The sequence below is a fragment of the Oratosquilla oratoria genome, chromosome 33 (assembly GCF_046742065.1).
Source record: "Oratosquilla oratoria isolate Oo_2021 chromosome 33, ASM4674206v1, whole genome shotgun sequence".
Taxonomy (NCBI): domain Eukaryota; kingdom Metazoa; phylum Arthropoda; class Malacostraca; order Stomatopoda; family Squillidae; genus Oratosquilla; species Oratosquilla oratoria.
In genome coordinates, this window is record NC_134809.1 from 36,795,755 (window position 1) to 36,801,754 (window position 6,000).

A 6,000-nucleotide genomic window follows, 5' to 3' on the forward strand; every position below is an offset into this window, starting at 1 on the left:
CTTCTCTCCCTTGTCCTCTCTTCACTCCTGAGAACCTCCCACTTCCAAACTCGCACTCACCTCCCTCTCAACTTAGTTTCACTTAAAGCCAACACATCCATCTTTATTCTCACAAATATACTGCCTATTTACTCTCATCTGTACTACATCCACACACATTAAAAGACCCAAACCTTAGGGTACTGGTTGGAAAGCTGCTAGACCCTCATATACCTTTACTTTTTTTAGGAATGTCCCCGGTGGGGCTACAGGGAGAAGAATGCCTAGTCCTAATCCCTGTCCCATTTTTCTTGCCTCATACAATTCAAGTGGGAAGACTTGGTGGCAGCATTCTATCCCCCACCACTGGGTAGGCGAAAAAAAAGAAAGGAATATTGAGAAATGGTACAGGACAGTAACAAGGGGGGGACAGCATAATGGAGGGACAGTTTCATTATAATAAAAATGTCATCATTTCTCTGTGAACAGTCTTCCACTATCACAGACAAAATTATGTGTCTAGTCCATAGGGGTGCCCCACATAGACCCTAAAGTATCAACTGCATGCTACTTTACCACAATAACATGCAGTCAATACCCCAGAGTTTAAATGCTGGATGGTGTCTTGAGAGCCAGTGTGTTCTTCAGATGGATTTTTTCCCCCAGGTTGTTAGAGTACTGAGTTTGGCTATTATCATTGAAATGTCTTGAAGGGATTGTTTAGTAAGCTGAGTGTGTAGGTGTTATTGCACAGTGTAGGTGGTAGGTTGTTATAGGTGATTGAGTAGTATGCTGCTGGTATATATTGTATATTTTTTGTGTGTGTGCATATATTTACCAAATTGTAGTATACAGGAAAGGAGTAATGCTTGTTGGGTTCCATCTCCTACTCTCCAATTTATTATACCTTGCCTCAAATTCATATACAGTTCCAACTTTATCTATATCATTTATTTCCAATCATACTGACTTAAACTGAGAGAGAAACCAGGGTAATGGATTGAAGTGGAGTGGGTCCGTGCCTTTTGACTTGGCTACCACCTGTATATGGGGGAAAAAGCTATTGATATATAGATAAATTTGAATTTGTAGATTGTTCCATCTTGGGCTGTATCACCTAAGATATTCCAAGTATTTATGCATCTATATGGAAGTGGTTGGGAAGTTTGGAGTGCCAAGTAAAGATCATAGTGGAGAGTTAGTGGTGATCTGTTTAGAAAGTGTTGATAACATAGCAAAAAGGAGACCAGATGTGAAATGGGGAAAGGGTATGACAGAATATTTTGAAAGTAATAAAAAGATGCTTTGGAAAGAAGAAAGGAAAGGGAAATAGAGAAGAAAAGGTAAGGTGCAGATGTTAACAGGAGAGGAAGTGGTAAGGGGAAGATGGTCAGAGTAGTTTAGAGAACTGTTGAATGTGAAGGATAGGGATTGGTGTTAGCAGTGGGAGGCACAAGAAAATGACTGATGGGAGAGGAAAATAGAGGAGAAAAAATGAAGTGCAAGTAGTTTTGAAAATGATGAAAGCATGCAAGGCATCTGCAGCACAGTTTCTTTTTACACTAAAGTATACAAGGCATCAGATAATGATAGTTATGATGTTATTTACCTTGACTTTAGCAAAATTATCAACAATGTGCCCCCCAGAGACTACTAAATAAAGTCAAAGCCTCATGGCATAGGAGGAAATTTTTTCAATGGATTAGAGCTTGGATCAGTGTAAGAAAACAGCGTGTCGCCATAAACGGTGTAAAATCCAAACGGAGAGCTTTTCTAGTGGAGTTCCCTGGGGCTTGGTTTTTGGTCCCTCACTGTTTAGTAAGTATATAAGTGATGTGGACAATGGGATTAATAGTGATGTTAGTAAGTTTGTGGATGACATTAAAACAGGATGCCAAATTAGGTCAGGAGATGCTGAGATTCTGCAGGAAGATCTTACAAATTATTCATATGGCCGGTGAAATGGCAAATGGCAGTGTTAAACATGGGGCTACACAACCCCAAAAGCAGATAACACATTTTTAGAGGAAACTAAGTTCGAGAGAGACTTGGGAGTTCTAGCGAGTCCTGACCTTAAATCCTGCAGGGAATAGTACATTAGTGCCAGGAATAAAGCTAACAGAGCAGTAGATTTCATTGCCAAGATGGTTATGAATAGAAGTGCAGAGGTAATTATCAAACTATCTGGCATTACTTAGACCCATCCTTGACAGGCATAGTTTCGGTCTCCATCCTATTGAATGGATATTCATTCACTAGAATCAGTACAGAGGAGAATGACCAAAATTATACGAGGAGAGGCTTAGGCACCTTAACTTACATTCTCTGGGAAGACGCATAGTGCGAGGTGATCTGATAGAGGTGTTCAAGGGGATCAAAGGCTTTAACAAGGGTGACGCAAACAAGTCATTATAGACAACAAGGCAGGATTCGCAGTAATGGATTTGAATTGGATATTTAGATTTAAGAAGAAAATAGGCAAGAACTGGTTTACTAATAGGGTGGTCAACAAATGGAATAAACTTAGTATCGTGTAGTGAGCACTGAAACTATTGTCTCTTGCAGTCACTTTCATTCCTATGTTCTTGGTATCATGCAGTGTCTGAAGAAAGGAGTTACAGTAATAGCGGACTGGCTAGTGAGGTCTAATTGTGTCTCTATGGGAGGGTAGAGTGCCGGGGGACTGGAGGAGTGCCTGTATATTTCTGCTTTACAAGGGAACTCCCCTCCCCCTTACGGGAACCGGCTTGTCGTGGAGGGCTTGCGTGTCCCAATGACCTGGCAAGCGAGGCTAGAGGGGGCTTCGGCCCCTGCTTCGCCTCCCTTTGGGGCAGAGGGCTACCCATGCTTGCAAGGTTGCCAGTGAGGGACCAGACCAAAAGGTTCCCAGTGTTAGGCTACCCGCACGGGACAACGGTAACGCCCACCAGAGAGACCACCATATGAAGTCGTCCTATGCTGGATTGTTGGGTGTCTGGGCTGGAATGAGTTGTGGAGGGAGGTCTTAATTCCACCGCGAATAAAGTTCGCATCAAGAGGGCGCACTTTTTAAAACGAGTGGCGCCTATGGGAACTAGGTACCCCGTCCGCAGCGGCCAACGCTAACTCCCTTCGAAATCCCAGTGGGCGGGTGCTCTTGGCCCCTGAAGCCAAATTAAATATTTCATAGCCTATGGAGACAAACCACACTCAAAACCCTTGAGAGGCGGTCGACCAGGCCCTCGAAATCGCCCATCTGGTCGAAAAGGAAGTGAAACACACGAGCAGGCTGAAGGTCGCACTCCTCCTGCCACTGTGTCCCATGGTAGGAGACCCCGTGGATCACCTCTTGATTTTTGTCTTACTATAAATACTGACGACACTCGCAATGACCATGACAATAATCCTATTACTCAATGAAATGATGCATCAGGACACCAGGGTGTGAACTGGTAGTAAAGAAACTAGATTCAGAGTTCTCTAGTGTAGAAACGTTCACACTTCTCTTGGTTATATAATTATCAAAGTGTACATATGATAATGAGGATATTTGGAAAAGTGAAAGAATTTGGTTACTTGCAGACTTGAGTAAAATCTCCTATAACTGATTTACTGTATTCAGTAATGTTTCACTAGCAAATGAAGAGTACCAAAATCTTAATGGTCATAATCTTAAAAACATAGCTCTGAGACCCAAGCTCTAGGATTGATAACCTGAATAAAAATCCAGTAAACTTCATAGACAGGAAAAAAAAATCGTCCCTGCCCGACTCAAGTTTGATTAAAAAAAAAAAAGGCAAGGCCGAGCCGTTTGACCTTCCAATTTCAAATTTCAAGCCATCCGAATGTGCCCGGTACCATTCTGCTTGTATGAATGTCTGACTTGGTGAAAGTACCGGAGTCCTTGGTCAGTTTTGTTCCTTTGTTTACGGTATTTCTATGGTTTTTATTGTAGCTAGCATAGCGTAAGAGGGCAACTCTACCCTCTTTAAGCCCTGGTATAGACTGAGCATTGCCAACAACATATCTGAATTCTACGCAGAATTCTCTGACGGAAAGTTTGACGAACCACTACAAGAGTCATGCAGGCGTTCATTTGCCATGGTTCTAGTTGGTAAGTTTGCATGTTTCATCCACATATTTCGAAAAAAAAAAAAAAAAAAAAAACGCCCGACCCGTCTCCTCCCAGAAGCAAGGACGATAACCAATTATTATTATTATTATTTTCATATGTTACCTAAAGTAGATGAAGACAATGATGATAGAACTGAGATTGAAATAAAAGCCCCTGACCTTGTTTGACGTTGCTAACAACAGGGAAGGGAATAGCAACCTGATAAAAACTTCTGAATACATCCAAAGTAAAGTTGGACCTATTCATCTTGAATACTTAAGAGATACGGTGTGAACATACTGATTCGAGCTGGAAATGACACCTAAGCAATGCTACTGACAAATTTCAAATCCTCTAGCGATGTAATAATAAAGAGCATACCCTCTCATAAGACATTTAACTCTCTGAAAGAATTGTCCACTAACGAAACCTTTATGAATTCTCAGAAGAGGAGATTAAGAGAAGATGGCCCCCTAAAAACTGAGAGGTAGTGATAACACCATACTGTTCACATGGGATACATGGAAAAGAGAGTTGAGAACCCCTGCTCTATAACAATCGGACATTCTATAATGAAAGATCGTAAATCTAGACCAATGGCACAACTGCGTTGAATATGACCACATTAATAAGGTTTGTCAGAGTAACAGGAAACGTTATATCCGCTCCAATGAACATGGATTCTGAGAGAATTAATACTCCCTTTTCATACGGCCAGCTACGCGAGAGGGTCAAGCAGGGCTACGCATACCAGGTGTGACCACGGTGCCTGGCCACGCTTACCAGGCGTGACCACGGTGTCATATAGAAACGAATGACTACTCAAACAGGCACCCATTAGGAATGAGATGGAATGTAGGTAGGAGTGCAGACATTCGGAAGCATGCCAACGTCACACACGCGTAACCGCGCCCAGAGGAAGAGTTGCAAACATACCTATATTAAACGTGGTAGCGTCTCCGCCCTATGGAGCAAAGGACACGCTCCGGAACCCACGCCGTTAGCCTTCCTGCGCGCACCACGCGCCCTCCTTTACAGATAACCGGCCGATAAACGCATCAATCGCCCCACTTGCATTTCACTGTCGCACCCTTGCAACATAACTTGCAACAACCTACATGTCTAACTGACACTTCCCTAATTTCTAAGTGTAAGATCTTGTATCTATTTTCACCAGCACAATGAATTATTCCATACGGACCGGAGTATCTGGGTGAAAATTTACTACTGATTGTATGCATTTTGGTCATGACCAAATATCCTATTTGTAATTCTATTTTGTGCGTTACTTTATGTTGTTTCTTCATCTCTTGTGAATATTTTTTCATATGTTCTCTAGCTCTTTGGTGTATGGCTTGAAATGTATGTATCCTATTTGAGATGTAATCATCTATATTATACACTAGTTTCGGTTCTGCAATTAAGATTTCACACGGGAGAATTTTGTCTTCCCTGTAGATAATATAGTGTGGAGTTTCACCTGCAGCTGTATTGATGTGGTTATTGAGTGCACATTTAACACAAATACCCAATTATCCCAAATTATACTATGTAGGCTTATCATACCTCTAAGAAAAGTGATCATTTTCTTATTTAACCTTTCTACAACTCCACTGCCTTGAGGATGATTGACTTGAATATTATTTTTGTTTATCTTAAATAACCTACATAGTTCATCCAAGATTTTGTTGTTAAATTCAGTACCGTTGTGTGAAACTAAGATCTTGGGAGTAGTGAAATTATTGTTGATTTGTTCATATATTGCTGAAGCAATTGTTTCTGCTCTCTTATAATGTGTTGCAAAATACAAAATCTTGACAGATAATAATCAATGGCAACAAATACATAATTATATCCATTTTCAGATATAGGTAACTCCAGTGTATCTAAGTGAACTATTTCCCAAGGTTTTTGTGGTATGGGATATG